Source organism: Triturus cristatus, chromosome 2_1, assembly GCF_964204655.1.
Source record: "Triturus cristatus chromosome 2_1, aTriCri1.1, whole genome shotgun sequence".
Classification (NCBI taxonomy): domain Eukaryota; kingdom Metazoa; phylum Chordata; class Amphibia; order Caudata; family Salamandridae; genus Triturus; species Triturus cristatus.
The window spans coordinates 574,208,981-574,225,395 of NC_140581.1; positions in this window are offsets into that span (position 1 = coordinate 574,208,981).

Sequence of the window (16,415 nt, forward strand, 5' to 3'; positions counted from 1 at the left end):
ACATTCACCCCAGTGAAGAGATCTGGGTTAAATCCATCATTCTTTTGCTCACCATGCCACCCCAGGTTGGACACAACCATATGATAATCAGTCTTGCCACTGTGCCTTATGGGAACAGTCCAGGCTGAACTGCCAAACCAGGTCCTCCCTGGAATGGAACCAAGCATCCTGGGACGGGTTTCGGTGTATCACCCCTCATCAGCCAGGTTAGCTTGAATCTAGTGGCACAGGGAGCCCAGGAGCCATGTCTGGGCATACCCAGGCACTTAGGGCAAGAAAGTAAAAGATAAAAAGATGATGAATGAAATACAGAGCAAATCAAACATTCCCCCCCGTCGATAGATCTGGGTTAAATCCATCATTCGTTTGCTCACCATGCCACCCCAGTTCTTTTTGCATTTGGGTAGAAATTAAAAGCAGGGATAGACTTCATAAAGGATAGAGGCCATCATGGGGGCGTGGTCAGCAGTCTAAGATGGTGGTCGCTTATTCAATGAGCTCCGGGCCGGGGCACCTTATTCGTACATCATCCGTCATTCTCTACCTTTATAATAAGCTGACTGCAATGTGTGACGCTCTTTGCCATTGAACGGCTTCCACTGCCGGGTCCTCTGGCTCTCAGGAATGACGGGAGAGCTGACATATTGACGGAGGTGATCCCCAGCGTTTCTCTGGGCCTGGTCTGGAAGTGGAGCCTCGTCAACCTTGGACTGGCTTGCGTAGTGGCCGAGCTACGTGATCCTGAGGCCGGCTGCTGGCATGACTGCTGGACTGGAGGCCTTCCCACCCAGCATCTGCACTTTCTCCAAGCGGAGTCCTTCTTGGCTGGTGACTGCTCTGGATCACCCGTGTGACCCTCCTCAATGCTGCTGCTGAGGTACGTGGTGAGGGTGCCAGTACCTCTGGGACACACAGCCTTCCATTGCTTGCGGTGGGTCCCCTTCCTCTAGAGGACCGCATCCCGCCACACATCGGTGGTGGGTCCCCTGCTGTGCCTGTGTGCACTTGTTCAGTCGGGTGGAAGCTGTGGTGCTTAGGGAGTCGCAGACGCCTCTTGCCTCCTTCCCCCCGGTGCAGCGAAGTCTCTGGGAGCCTCGGGCCAGGGCGCAGAGTCAATTTTCTAATCTGCTGGTGACTCTATAGATTTGGCCTGTATTAGCAGCAGGGCACAGTTGGTGACCGCGGGGTGTGGGTGAGGAACACAGTGAGTGGGAGCCATTCTGCACTGCCCTGGCTGGAGGCATGGGTTTTCCCCCTCTCCCCTCCCCCCCATGGCTAAATACGTGCATGGCAATTTCTCCAACCCTGGGGTCGGATGGATTTCTCCTCACGGCCCGGCTTCATTACAATAAGTCTACCACTATAGCCCCTACGCTCTGCTGTTTCTCCTACAAGAAGTGTACTTTACTACGGACAAAGTTCATCTATGAGTGTGGACCTGAATGAGACTGGCAGCTTGGTTTCTACTGGTGGCTGGGTTGCAGTAAGGTCATGTGAAGCGCCATTAGCTCTGTGGATCATTTATGCTGGTTGAGACTTCGCTCCTGTCCTGTGATACTGCATGGTGCGTGTTTCACTAAACATTTCAGTCCCTATTTGCAGTTATTTTGGATGGACCGATGCTATGAAGTTGTTCTGTGTTGGGGGCACTTCTGTTCAATAGCGTGATACTCATGAGACTACTGAATCCAATATCCCCCCACATCCCCTTACACCCTATAGTCACCTAATTGCCTGGTCTGTATCATTGCCTTGCCATTGGGGTCCTCGGTTGTTGGGTCTTGCTCCCTCTGAGTTTCAACTACACATATACCCGCTGCCAGGTATCTGTCGCACCACTGTGTAATCCGCTGGCATTTAATTGTCAGACTTACCACCAATCATGGGCAGGGGGAAGCCCAAATCAGCCTCTAGGTCGGGGAGGGCAGGATCACTCTCTCCACCTTCAGAGCACTGATCTACATCGAAATGAGGGAAGTGCTGACACCAACTCTTCAGGGGATAAATTGGACATGATTTTGCAGACAATCCGTGATTCCCGCTATTCGCTAGAAACTCAATTGGGCATGATATCAGTAGATCTAATTTTATTGAAAGACGATCATAGAAAGTTAGCCGATAAAGTGAAATCTGCAGAGCAAACTGTGGAAACCATGGTACCACAAGTGAAAGCCAATGAAGAACAACTCTGTCAAATGCGCCAACAGATTGATTCCCTCCAGGCTCGGGCTGATGATGCGTAAGGTTGAGCACGATGCAATAATCTTAGAATTGTTGGACTTTCGGAAGGAACAGAGGGCCCAAACCAATGGCTTACATAGAGTCCTGGCTGAAAACTAGTGTGGCCCCTATCAGACTGTCTGCACACTTTACAGTTGAGCGGGTTCATCGTGTCCCTACACGTCGGCCAATAACTTGTGCCAACCCTCATCCAATATTGGCCAGGATTCTGAATTATAGGGACTGGGATCACTTATTACAAGCAGTGAGGGATAACGGCCCATTGCAGATCGACAATGTGAAGCTCTCGATCTTCCCTGATCATAAAAGGTTTTCATTTATGGAAGTGAAAGTTTGGGTCCGAGCAGCGGCCCTTACACTTGCTTTATGGTTCCCAGCAAAATATAAAATCATATATAACCAGCGCTCTTTAGTTTTTGATACGCCGGAAAGTGCTTGGGACTGGCTGGACAAGACCTTTCCCAATATCCAGTCCACCAGACGAATGGATTCCTCGCAACCCAAATCACAGCGCCCCCCTCAGAGGCATAAAAGAGGACTTTTCACACAGAGTACAGGCTCTAGTCCCCCACCTGGACAGCAAGTGATGGAGGGCAGACAGGGAGCCCTTCGATCTGCCTCTACCTTCCGTACTTCTTGCCCATCCATTAGCACCAACCCTTCCTATGAGGCCAATACAGACTCGGACTCTGATGGCAGCGTGGCACTGTTCCCCTCGGTGGCTACGCAACTTAGCAATGATCCTTTGGCGTGACTTATTTGTGTATCATATGGAACACTGCTCTGGAACATATTTGCTGTGTACTACAAGCTTCTTGTATGGGTTGAAATGCTGTTATTACAGTCATGCAGGGCACTTTTCAATGCAGTGAATATTGTTACTACTATACTTGAATGACAGGAAGGGATGGTTTAGTATGTCCCCTGGCCCGGGGGGCAAACAAAGCAAAACCAATCAGCCAGGCTAGCTTGAATCCAGTGGCAAAGTGAGCAAGGGACCCCCGTCTGGGCATACCCTGCCAAGTTAGGGCGAACAAAGCAAAACCAAAGGGGATGATGGACGGAGTGTTGAACAATGCAAGCACTCACCCCCAGTCAACTGATCTGGGTTTAATCCACCATCATTCTTGAGCTCACTCCGACACCCCAGATCAGACATGGCCACATGCAAATCAGTCTGACCCTGTGCCTCATGGGAACAGTCCAGCCCGAACTGCTAAACCATGTCTTCCCTGGACCGGAAACAAGCATCCTGGGACAGGTTTCTGGCTAGTCAGCCGTCATCAGCCAGGCTAGCTTGAATCCAGTGGCAAAGTGAGCAAGGGACCCACGTGAGGGCATACCCTGCCAACTTAGGGCGAACAAATCAAAACCAAAGGGGATAATGGACGGAGTGTTGAACAATGCAAGCACTCAACCCCAGTCAACTGATCTGGGTTTAATCCATCATCATTCTTTAGCTCACTCCGCCACCCCAGATCAGACATGGCCACATGCAAATCAGTCTGACCCTGTGCCTCATTGGAACAGTCCAGCCCGAACTGCTAAACCATGTCTTCCCTGGACCGGAAACAAGCATCCTGGGACCGGTTTCTGGCTAGTCAGCCGTCATCAGCCAGGCTAGCTTGAATCCAGTGGCAAAGTATGTCCCCTGGCCCGGCCCGCATTTTCGGTGTTCTCATGTGTTGCTCAGTGTTCTTGTTTGGATACCAATAGTGTGAGCGACCTTCCCCACAGGTCGCTCACACTATGTTTGGTCGAGCGACGTTTAGTCATTGGACCCAGTATTGGGATGATGTTGAGTTATTAGTATTTCTGCTGCTTAGTCCGGGCTCTGGGGGTTGGGTGGGGTGGTGGTGGGTGGTGGGTAGTGGGGACTGGGGGGTTTGTTATTATCTCCTGATGATGTCTATTGCCTAATCTTATACTTTCATATCTTGGAATCTCCAGGTTATGGGAACCATCCATAAATGTCATAGGATAGCTGTACAGTTACACCGCCGTAAAGCCCAAATAGTATATTTCCAGGAGACTCACTTGCTACCATCGAAACTATGCAGTTACAGATATGTTGGAGGGGTTAATTTTATGCCACAGTGTACTCCGCCTTTTCTAGAGGGATTGCAATATGGATACAGGTGAGGAACCCCTTCTCCCTTAGCGAGAGTAAAATAGATGACCAGGGATATTATGTCCTTCTTCTTGGGGCATTGGATGGTTAGCAGGTGGTGCTGGAGTCCCTTTATGCTCCGAATACGGATCAAGAAGCTTTTTTGACACGTGTCTCTCTAGCGCTCTAAGACTGGTCACACTATCCATGGTTATTGGGATTGGGAGGGGACTTAAATGCTGTATTTGAAGTACAGCATTTAAGCCTGCTCCCATCCTCCCTTATCTAATACTGCAGTGCGCTCGCAGGCTGTTACCTTGACACGGTGGGCTCGGGGCTGGAATTTATTGGATGTTTGGAGATCCCTGCATGATAATATGCGGAAATATTCCTTCTATTCTTACCCACACAAGTTACATACTTGCTTCGATTATTTCCTTTGTTCCCCAGACTTATCCCCTTTCGTTGCACAGTGTACTTATCTGGGCAAGACCATATTGGATCACAATCCCAAAGAATTAATGCTGACCTGTGGCCATTCCCCCTCTCCTATACCGACTTGGCGAATGCAGCCTATACAATTAGAGGATCAGGTATATCGAGCCACATTGACTACAGATATCACTACTTATTTTACGGACAATGGGGGCACTGCCTCATCGAGATCCTTTGAATGGGAAGCCTTTAAAGTAACCATCCGTGGGGTTTCCATGGGAACCTTGGTGGGATCCCGGAGGGAAACGTTCAGGGACATAGCAGACCTGGAAGGAAAATTACAAGCTATGGAGGTGGCTGCCCAGAGGAGCAACGACAGCATAGAACCTTTGCAGGTTGCCAGGATAAAATACGCTGAATTATTGGAAAGCTTGAGAACGATTGACTTTAACGCCTACACTCTGCGCATGCATTCTGAGGCAGATAGAGCAGGCACATTGTTAGCGCATTTGATTAAACCTCATACAACCCCCACTCCCATATTAGCAATACATAATGTCCAACACGCATTGATTACTTCCCAGGCTGAGATAAATGCTTCATTTCAAGAATATTATGCACACCTATATACCGCTCCCCTCTGAGACGTGTCAGATGCTACAGCATGCTTTCTGGCAAATGTAGAACTTCCCACTATTTCGGACTTGACTGCCAAAGACTGGGCAGCTCCGATTACTACCACAGAGATTCGTACAGCGATTAACGCATTAGCCCGTAATAAAAAGCCGGGCTCGGATAGCCTCCCTGTTGAGTTTTACTCAATTTTTGCAGCTACGCTGATCCCTAGACTATTGCACCTTTATACTTCCTCATTGGAGGAGGGTACTCTGCCTCCCACTACCAGAGAAGCATTGGTTACGTCCCTGTTGAAACCGGACAAAGAGCCTACCGAACTTGTGTCCTATAGGCCTCTCTCAATTCTTAACACAGAGTACAAGATACTCAGTAAGGTTTCGGCCTCGTGGCTTCTCCCTTTGGTTCCCCAGTTAGTCCACACTGATCAATGCAGGTTTATACCCAAACGCAGTAACTCACTAAATATTCTCAGGCTTCATGCCTTGCTACATGCGGCGTAAGCAACTGCACCGTTCGCTGGCTGTTGTCATTAGATGTGCAACAAGCTTTTGACACCTTAAGCTATCCCTATATGTTAGCTGTGTTGTCCAAATTTGGACTACCCTGGTCCAATTGCAATTGCATCAAACTACTCTACACTAACCCTACAGCCCATGCTAAGACGGGGTCGACTATCTCTCCTTATGCTGTTTATCGGGGAACGTGCTAGGGCTGCCCCCTATCCCTATGGTCGTATTAGCTCTCGAACCTCTTGCACGATATCTGCATCAGGTTATGGTCCCTTACAGTATTCCATTACATGGTGTGAGTCACTCTGTATCGCTCTACGCCAATGATATGCTGTTCTATTTCTGAGATTTGAATGAAAGCAAACACACGATAGCGGCTGTATTCTCACATTTTGGGGAAGTATCTGGATTATGTCTTAATGCTTCCAAATCCGTTGCATACTCTTTTTATGATACATATGCCTCTCCCTATTTACAATTTGGCCCGATGCAATTTAGAGTAGAGCCTGTATCGTTTAAATACTTGGGTATTAACATCTATAGAACCAGTGTAGATACTATTGATGGCAATTTGGTGCGGACTATTAATTCACATTATTCCCAGATTTCCTTCTGGAATACGTTACCATTGACAGTGTTGAGCCGATTGGCTGTGTCTAAAATGGTTATGTTGCCCAGACTCCTTTACCATTTTGTGAATCTCCCGGTCGTTCTTCCTGCCTGGATTTTTAAAACGTTGGACACCCTGTTATCCTCTTTACTTTGGGGCTCGGGTAGACATAGATTGGCATTGGCTAAGTCACAACGTCCTAGTGTTGCGGGCGGGATGGGAGCACCTGATTTTAAAACATACTGTATAGTCGGCCAACTACAGTAGTTAGCATATTGGTTGGCAGGCCAGCATTTATTTAAAATTGGGCATTTCCCTGACTTTTTAAAGCTTGGAACTCTTCAAGTGTTGTTATGTCCGGGAGCGGATAAGATGTGTGATCCTCCTTATCTCCTACAACTCGCAATGCATTATTGGAAACAAACTCATAAGTTAGCAATGCTGCCCTTACCATATGCCCGAATATCCCACTCTGTGGATTACCTACTAGACGAGGAATAGTATCAATGGCTCGGATAAGAGGTTGGACACAAATGGGTATAGAGACGGTTGGTGAGTTATTCTTGGATGGTAACCTCATGCCCCTCGAGGAATTCATATGCACTCATTCAGTACCTGACACCTTGTTTCTTACTCATGCAGCAATAGTGCAATTTATTCGGAAATATTGGCTCGTAGACCAGAAGGAACCTTCCACCTTCTAATTATTGAAATCCCTTCATATAATGGGGCATGGCCGCCACCTGGTTCGTTGGCTCTATCGGGGATTGTGGGAGCATCTACATACCCCATTACAACATCTTAGACAGAAGTGGGAAAGAATACAAATCGTGAATTAGAGGATAGAGAATGGGCCCTAATGTTAGAACACCCCCAGCGAGTCTACCGTAATTGCCGATTAAAAATCATACAATTATTCATATTACACAAGGCATATCTAGCCCCGATGACATTACGGAAGATGTTCCCTACCGCGTCCTCGGGCTGCCGGAGATGTCCGGCACAGGATGCTGATTTTATTAATAAGTTTTGGTCCTGTCCAGTATAGGGGGGGTTCCGGTCTGAAGTTACTCAGAGTCTGATGGTACTGACAGAACGCACACCTTAGGACACGATGGAGGTCTGTCTCCTAGGACTCTTCTCGCTCCCTAAGAAGGCAAAATTACTACGCCGTTTTGCAGGATTAGCCCTGATGCTTGCCAAAAGATTGATTACATAGCGCTGGAAATCCCGTGCGGCACCTCGTAAAGGAAAGTGGAGGGAGGAAGTTATCAGGTGGGCGGTGGCAGAGAAGGAAGCGCTTGAGCATGAAGATTATAGGGGATTAAGGAACCGCCCAATATCCCTAGACTGGGTGCACCTGATAGAATTTTTTTAAGCGGGCACAGGGGGTGAGTCGGAGGACTCACAAGCTACAAGGATAGATTGCGGTGAGGGCACTTGATTGCTACCTGTGCGTTGACTAGATTTCTAGAGGTCTGTTTCCCCCCTCATTTTCCCCGTTCCCCTTATGCTTCCCCTTTCCCCCCCTTCCCCATGCCTTCCCTTTCCCTTCCCCCTGTGATTTCGGCCCTAACAACCACCCGATGCGATACATCTGGTAGGGTGGATTGTCTCCATAGCGGCAACAGTTTTCTTTGTTTGGATTTAGTTTTTGTTTGGGGTGGGTTCTAGGTGGGAGGGGGGTAACAGGTAATAGTAATTCTGACATTTCACACATTCTTACAGATTATGTACTTATAATGCATCCACATTCCTGTCTATGCAATGCTTACACATCTAATATTAGTTTAATGATAGTGCTGAATAATGAAAATGATGCACGATGTATACGACTGTTACCATCTTGTCATAGAAAAAGTAAACAAAATATCTACTTGTTGACATGGATATGCATGAGTCATTCTCAGTACTCAATAAAGTTTGTGGGAAAAAAAAGGATAGAGGCCATCATGTATGTTGTTTTTATTGATTGTAAGAGTGTTCAGTATGAGGTTGTTAGTTTCAGGGGTGGCTCCTCCATTTGAGTGGCGGATAGTCACCCCAGAAGCCCCAGAGCTGAAAACTAAATTGGTAATAAAGTTTATTTATTACCACTTTATTTTTCAGCAACCCGTCCTGAACTAACGGTCTGATTAGGATGTCGGTCGGACCGCCACTGACAGGCAGTCCGCCACATTATGATGCAGTCAGTGGGACTGCAGCGGTTGGAGGGACAGACCAACGCCTCTGACAGGCTCAAGGAGCCGGTAGGGGCATCAGTCAGACCGTAATTCCTACAGTGGGGGTGGTGCCTGCACAGGCACTGCTAAAGGGACTGCGATGTCCCTTTCTGACAGCCTTTTCATGGCGGTCCCACTGCCATGGAAAGACTGTCATAAAGAGACTTTGGAGGCCCTTTGCAGGGCCCCCATTGCCATTGTCTTCTGCTATGTGGTCTGGGGGACATGTGGTGCCTCCCAAACATCCATACACTGTGTGCCAGGCACCACATGGTGCCTGGCACACGGTGCATGGGTGTTCATCAGCATACCTTTTTCAATTGCAGCTTGTGCTGCAGCTCTTTTCCGGACTGCAGCACAAGCTGCAATGGAAAAATGTATGTTTATGACGGCCTGTCAGGACTGCCGACTCTTTGTCTTGAGCCCGAAATGACAATCCCACTGTCATGGACAGGACAGGCCGGGGTCAGTGCTTACGATTGGCAGCAGTAAGGGGCTGTGTGCTTTAAAATGTTCATGTCTCTTGGGCCGGCCGTCTTGGGACAGCCAGCCAGACATGCACATTTTAAACTTCTCTAACCCAACTGTCCTAGACAGCTGGGTTAGAGAAAGTGCAGGCCTCCAGTGCTCTTAGGAGCACTGCGAGAGCCTGCTCTATCCAACGCTGGTGCTTCTCTCATGCTGTGAGAGTAGCACCAGTTTCCTGGTCCGGAGCTTCCAGAAGACAGGAGGACGCCATGCTGCAAGAAAGGAAGGTATGTTTATTTTTTCTTTTATTTTTTGACACCCGCTCTCCCCCACTACCTGGTAGATGCCAGCCACCAGTGGTTAGTTTGCTTGAGATGTCTGGCATGCAAAGATTGTGTGTAAGTGAGGTTGCAGGTCTGATTTTATGGATTAGTATGTCTTTATTAACAATATTCAAAAATCAAGATATGCGTTTCTATAAAAGAAAGTACTAATGTATAAAAAAAGTTATGTCACTGAATGTGAAAATGTATGAAGAGAATATATAAAGAAAGAAAAATAATTTGTAATACAAATTGTGTATAAATGATTGAACTTTTTGAGCGTAATATGTGTGCATTGATTGGTAAACTTATATTATATTAAGGTTAGAGGGTTTTTTTTGTTTCTTGACAGGAATTACGTATTCAGAGCTTTCCTCTGTTCTGTGCAGCAATCCTGAATCCTTGCATAGAGACTAGTACATGCACTTACAAATACACACTCACACTAGCAAACACAAGAAGGCATCAAAAGTGTAATATGTTGTTATATATTGGTATATATATATATATTGGTGCCCGTATTTTCCATTCACTTATAGTTAATTTTTCTTCATTTATATTCTGATACTGCTATTCATCCATTGACCATCCATTTATTCATTCAACCGTTAAGTTAATCTCTCTTCAAAGAACCGTAAACCCCGCAATCATGAATGAAGCAATAATAGATTCGGCAGACATATTGGCTTAATTAATGCAAGTTTATTCTCTTTCTCCCCATAGAACTATGTCTTTCTCTACACCATACTAATTTAGTTGGTACTTCCTCATCCTTTGCACCAAAAAATGAATTTATTTCTGCTCTTGACCGAGAGGGAAAACAAACTGAAATGGATTTGTGAATAATCACAAACTTGTAGGTGCTCACCTCTCTGGTGTTCTCTGCTCTGGAACGCCCACAAACTACCAGTGTAAGCTAAATCCCAAACATTTAAAATGCTGATATGCTGGCAGAATGTGAAGTATGAATACATTCATTGGTGTGGACAAAATCCCATCATTACTGATTCGTTTAAACAGGAAGGGGATTTTGCCCTTAGACATGTTGCAGTTCATTCATGCCCCTAGAATGCACCTAGGTGGAATTCAGCTCAAGCGAGAGTGCACTTCTAAAACGATTCATAAGGTAGTATCGAAACCGCACGACGACCCCTCGCTATACAAATATTTTGTGGGTAAATAAAAATCAACTTTAAAATTCGAACGTATTGATCTGAGAAGCTAAAGAACTGCGAAATAACTGCAATTAAATGAGAAAGGCCAACATGTTTTAAACGACCCACCTTTAGATGGAAGGCAGAAACTTTGCCACGCCATTCCCCTGCAGATTTTGTTCTGCTTCATGAAACACTTGAAACTCGATTTGCTTTTGGACTCTGCTCCAGTTCACTCTGCATTCATGATGAGCCACTTGTGACTACACCTTCACACTCAGGTTGTGCTTGGGCCTCGGCCACAAAACTGCTAATGGTATTGATGTTACTAATGCTTTGAAACTACTGCAAAGTGCTTGCCCCAAATCAAGTGGAAAACCACAATAGCAATTTAAACTGTGCACTTTATAGCCCTCAGAGGCTAGCCTAAGGCCCCCGAAATCTGCATCTAGCTTAGACCTGCAGATGCCATGACAGACCCCTTTTTAGCCCATTTTTAGAACTTTCTCTGATATCTTTGAGGCCCATTACGTTTGTCCGCCCGCCACCTGGCGGGTGCATGCTGCATTTTTTACATTGCGGCAGGCGGTACTGCAAGAAGCACCAGCCGCAAGGTAAAAAATGCATGTTGTGCATTTGAATGCACAACGTGACAGGCACCACGCAGTGCCTGCCGCCTTCTGCATGCAAATATGGTACCCCCCCCCAGTGCACCCCCCACCCCGAAAACCCTGGGGGCTCGCAACGGGCCCCCTAAGGCAGAAACCACATGCCTTTCCATGGGACCAATGCCGCCATCGAAAGGCAGGTCTCCGCATTCATCCTAATATGGATGGCGGTGTCTTGCAGACACTGCCACCATATTGGAGCCCCTTTCCGCCCGGTCGCCTGTCGTAATGTGGTGGGGGGAAATGGTAGGCGGGCGGTGGGAATTGGCGGGCAGATTGCCACCGCCATACAGGCGGTGGCAATCCGCCCACCAACCTTATCGACCCCTCAGTTTTCTTGGTTTTGTTTCTTAGGAGGAAGGCTCCTCGTTGCTTAAAGATGCATTATTCTTGAAGCTACTTTTATTCAATTGTATGACCTTGATTTTTTTTCTTCAGAACTGTTTATGTATTCGTATATTTGCACTGTGCACTTGTTATGGTTCAACGAACCGCAATAAAGTTATTTTGATTGATTACCACGAAGTGCTTTTGAGCGCTACACAAAAATAAAAAAATGAAACACATTATGGAAAGAACAGACTTTTTAATCCTTTCTGCATACATGATTAGTCCAATTTGCGGCACATTTTGATCAGGGTTCATTGTTTAATTAATTTGATTGTGATGTTCTCACTGTTCCTGTAAAATATTGAGGCATGTGTCCAAATGGTCTTTAAAATAGTATTCTCTGAGAACTGTTCAGAAGAGGTTTTGCCGACCCGAAGGCCTTCCTCTATTTCAGTGAATAGCTTCGTTCAGTGGCATAAAGCAACACTTGCCCCCCATGCAGAATTTGATGAGGGCCCCCAGAGTCTCCTATATCTCACAAATATCCAATGGCCTTGGGGTAAAGCCCCCCTAAAAGGCTTGGGCCCCATGAATGGTTAGGGCCCCCCATTCTCCACAGGGACTGAAGGGGTATGCGTTAGGCCCCTGGCCTATTTGTATCTGACACCCGTCTCCAACATTTACCCATTTAATTAGACCACATTTTTTAGTTGATTTTATTGCATCTGTCCTTGTTATACCAAGTCATCTGATTTTTATTTTCGTCTTCAAGAGAGTTCGTTTCCTCTCAAAACTCCAGTGTGTTTTTTTTAAAATCCTCCCTTCCATAGACAAGAACGCCCAATGAAGAAGGTGATGCATTGCAGGCCGAGAGTGTTGACAGAGGTCCAGTGGCGCGGCGCTTTATAGGAGGAGACAGGGCGCACGGCGGGTACGATGCACACACGAGCCGGAGCAAAAGTCGAGCTGGAGTTAACGAGGAGAAAGGTTCGGTTCGTGATTCAGTGAACAGAGTGTGGGAGGGGTTGAAGGGGTGCCAGGGGAAAGGTGAAGGAGAGGACAGTGAAAATGAGGTTGCAGTCTTTGAGGTTAGAGAGGGAACGCGCAGAGATGAGATGTCCACAGTGGGAGTGAAGGCGGATGGTTTTGAAGTTGTCAGGTTGTGCGCTCCAGTGCACATGCTGAGGTTAACACATATCAAGAACAGGTTCAAGCTCCAGTCAAGAGTCTGATTAGGAGGAATAACGTCAGACGTGTCGTTTTAAGGAGAATGAACCTAACGTGAAAAAAGTCTGATCATTAAAAGTAAAGATCCTTGCCACGGGCACTGGCCAGAGACAGAGGCAATTGCCGATCATTTTCAGAATTCCTTGCAATGTCCGTGTCCTTATTTGATCAATAAAAATAACCAGGATGTTTTAATCAAACTAAGAATCCCTGTCACTCTTGCTGCCTTATATACAACAATCGGTTTAATGGGTCATTCATGAGCGCGTGCTGTAGTACTCCTGGGGCCATATTCCGTGAAGTGCCCAGGGAGGATACTAGACTTTTGTGGCCACATCTTGCACTTATAACATTTGATATTATAGACGCAGCCATGTATGCTTGTGCTGCTCCTCCTGTAGTACAAATCGCATCTCTGCACATGTTTGATACCTGCCCTAGCCCATAGAAATGAGGAAACACTTTACCTCTGTGCCTGTGCCCTATTACAGATGCAGGCGCTGAAGCAAAGGAACTGCTGGGAGGTGAACTCAATGTGCTGTTTAGAGGTGGCGCACAGTCAGCCTCCCTTCGAAGGTGTCTCTTAAAAGGTGGAATAAGGGATCCAAATGGGATCCCAGGGACGGCCCCGGCATCCCCAGGCAGGCTTCAAACAGCTGGTCTGCCTTTTTCTATAGTGCTGCTCCCAGGGCTGGCCTACGTTTGTGGCTGCAGTGGGGAATGAGCATTTACTCTCATATATGTTAACTCTACTGGTCTGCTCCGGTGCACTCAGTTAAAGGGGCACTGTGCTCCAAACAGGGACAGTGCACCCTGCATGTAATTTACCGTGAAACATACAACTCCCTATTATAAAAAAAAACACTGGCAAAGCCAATAGTTCTCTCCTTAGGAAGATCTATTGGCTTTGTCAATGTTTTTTAGTCGTGTTGTGCAGAACCAAGGCTGCTGTGCAGTCTGGCTGAAAGTTTAAAAAAAGCAATAAGATGCTGTTGATGCTGGCTGCGTCATAGTGTTTCAAAAACATTGACAAAGCTAAATATTAGAGCTACTTTGCATTGTTAATTTTTCTGCAGTGTTGTACAGTAGCATGACTACTGTGCACCCTGGTTGAAAATTAAAAACATGATTACATATTCTTGAGGTCATTGTTAATTTAAGGAGCGTTAGATGCCCACTGAGGCTAGTGATTGTTTTTGAAGGGATGACTTCATTGGTAGATGCCAGAATTCAGGTATTAAAGTACCGGGTGGTTTGGGATGGGCACAAAGGACTTGAACGCGAGAGGGTTTGAGAAGGAGAATCCAAATGCTCGTAAACATAGCCAAGCATCTAGAGAAAGGGTGTGAGGGAGAGATTTGAAGCTATAGAGGAACAAAGGTGTCACAAAATTGGTCTCTCAAGGGAGAAAAAAATCCAGTCTGTACTAAAAGCTGTTCATAGGAAAGGAATATGTGGATGATGATGAGACCAGTAGGCAGGAGGGGGTGAGACACCATTTGAGTAAGTCAAACTTAGCCTCGAGCATTGAGAAAATTACTAACCTCCTTGCACTTAATTTCCTCTGCCTAAATGCTAAAACTACCTGTTAGACCTGACATCCTTGGCGTGGGTTTTTCCCCTATCTTTTGCCTCTGCTACCTGGATTTTTGATGCTGTGCTGGATTTCGTTTTTGCCGGTTTAGATGCTTTGGACACTCTGCTACTGCTAATCAGTGCCAGAGTGTAAGTGCTCCCTGTGTAAAATATCATATTGATTGGATATACCTGATTGGCATATTTGTATCACCATGAAGTCCCTAGTAAAGTGCACTGTGTGTGCCAGGGCTGGTGATGACAGATGCTACTAGTGGGTCTGCAGCGCTGGTTGCGCCACCCACATGAGTAGCCCTAAAATGGTGTCTCAGGCCTGCCACCGCCGGCCTGCTTGCAGTCCCTGGACTGCCATGTCCTCCTGGCCAGTGTCCACACTGGCCGGGCCTAACCCTTCCCTTTTTGTCATCCCTATGGAAGGCCCAAGGTACCCCCCTGGGCAGGGTGCAGTGTATGTAAAAGGTGGAGCATGTACTAGTGCAGGTACCATGCTCTGGTAGTGAACAGCGGCCATTTTGTGTGTTCACTGCTGCAAGGTTATCTTGCTCCATAGACTAACATGGGGGAGGCTGGTGCCAATGGCTATCAGCCTATCTTCTCATAGGAACAAGATAAGACATGAGTGTTTGATATCCCTGAGCTCAGCATTTAATAACACATCTTTTAGGAGAGGTTGTTTTTAAATCCTGAGTTAGAGAATAGTACTTTTTAGAGAGTGGCTGTTCTCTTGTCTGACCCTTCTGTGTGCCTGGGCATGCTTGTGGATTGACTGTCTGGTTTGAGAGTGACAGGGGCTGGGGATCCCCCAGGAGGTTGGCTGAGTCAGCCCTTTGCTGAATGACGACATTTGCAAGTAGAGTGGAGGGAGGAGGTAGCACCTGGGAGTGAATAGGGATGTGCCTGCCTGCCACAGTGCTGGCTCCACCTCCTGCTGGGCGGCTGAAGACTCTGCCCCTCACTCTGAAAGGAAAGAAGAAGCCAGGAAAACAAAGTGCTCCAGCAACACCCAGAACTGGATCAGACCGGGCCCAGGACCCACTTGCACAAAGACTTCAAAGACTTTTAGGGGTATAAGTAAAGGACCCCTGACAACAGATTTTTAGATTCTACAATCAAGAGGAACCTCTGCTGAAAGACGGAATGCTGAAGGACTAAAGGAAGATTGCCTTGCTGTGTGCTCTAAGGGCTGACCTGTTCTGCTGTGCAACTGAAGCTGAGGAGGAGAAGGGGCCTTGCTGTGTGCTGTGACCCTGCCTGACCTGACAAGACGTTGCTGTGTGCTGTGTCTTCAACTCTGAATCTCCAAGGGCCTGAGAAGAGCTGGCCTCCTGTTTGGCAAACCAGGGACAAAAAGGTTGCCGAGATTTCAAGACTCTGCTGTGTCCCGTGAAGTGCGCTGACTGCTCTCTGCTTTGCTTGAGGGAGCTGCGCTGATCTGTGCCTGAGACCGGCTGCCGCGCTGAGAAGATCGACGTGCTTATCGGCACCTGTGCTACAGCGCATTGACAGATCCTGCCCGCAATTCACCGCCATGGCCCGGGGGCGCGAGATCGACCAGGAGCTGTGCCTCTCCGTTCCATAGACCGCGAAGAGCGGAGCGAGGAGGCCGCAACCGGATTGGTTGACGGCGGAGGCTTGGCCGGAGGAACCGCGCTGCGATTGGCGGAGGCCCGGTGACGTCTGACGTCATCCCTGGGGGCTCGTCGAGGGAGCCGCGACCTGATTGGCCATCGTCCGTGAGCTGCAGGAACTCTGTCCCGGAGGAGGGCTCTGACGCGCTGAGTCCTTGCGCCCCGACCCGCAGCCTGGTGAGTCCGTGCAGGGAAAGGGAGCTTCGGTATCTGTTGTGACCGCCCACTTAACCCCCGAACGTCCCGCATAGCTTGTGG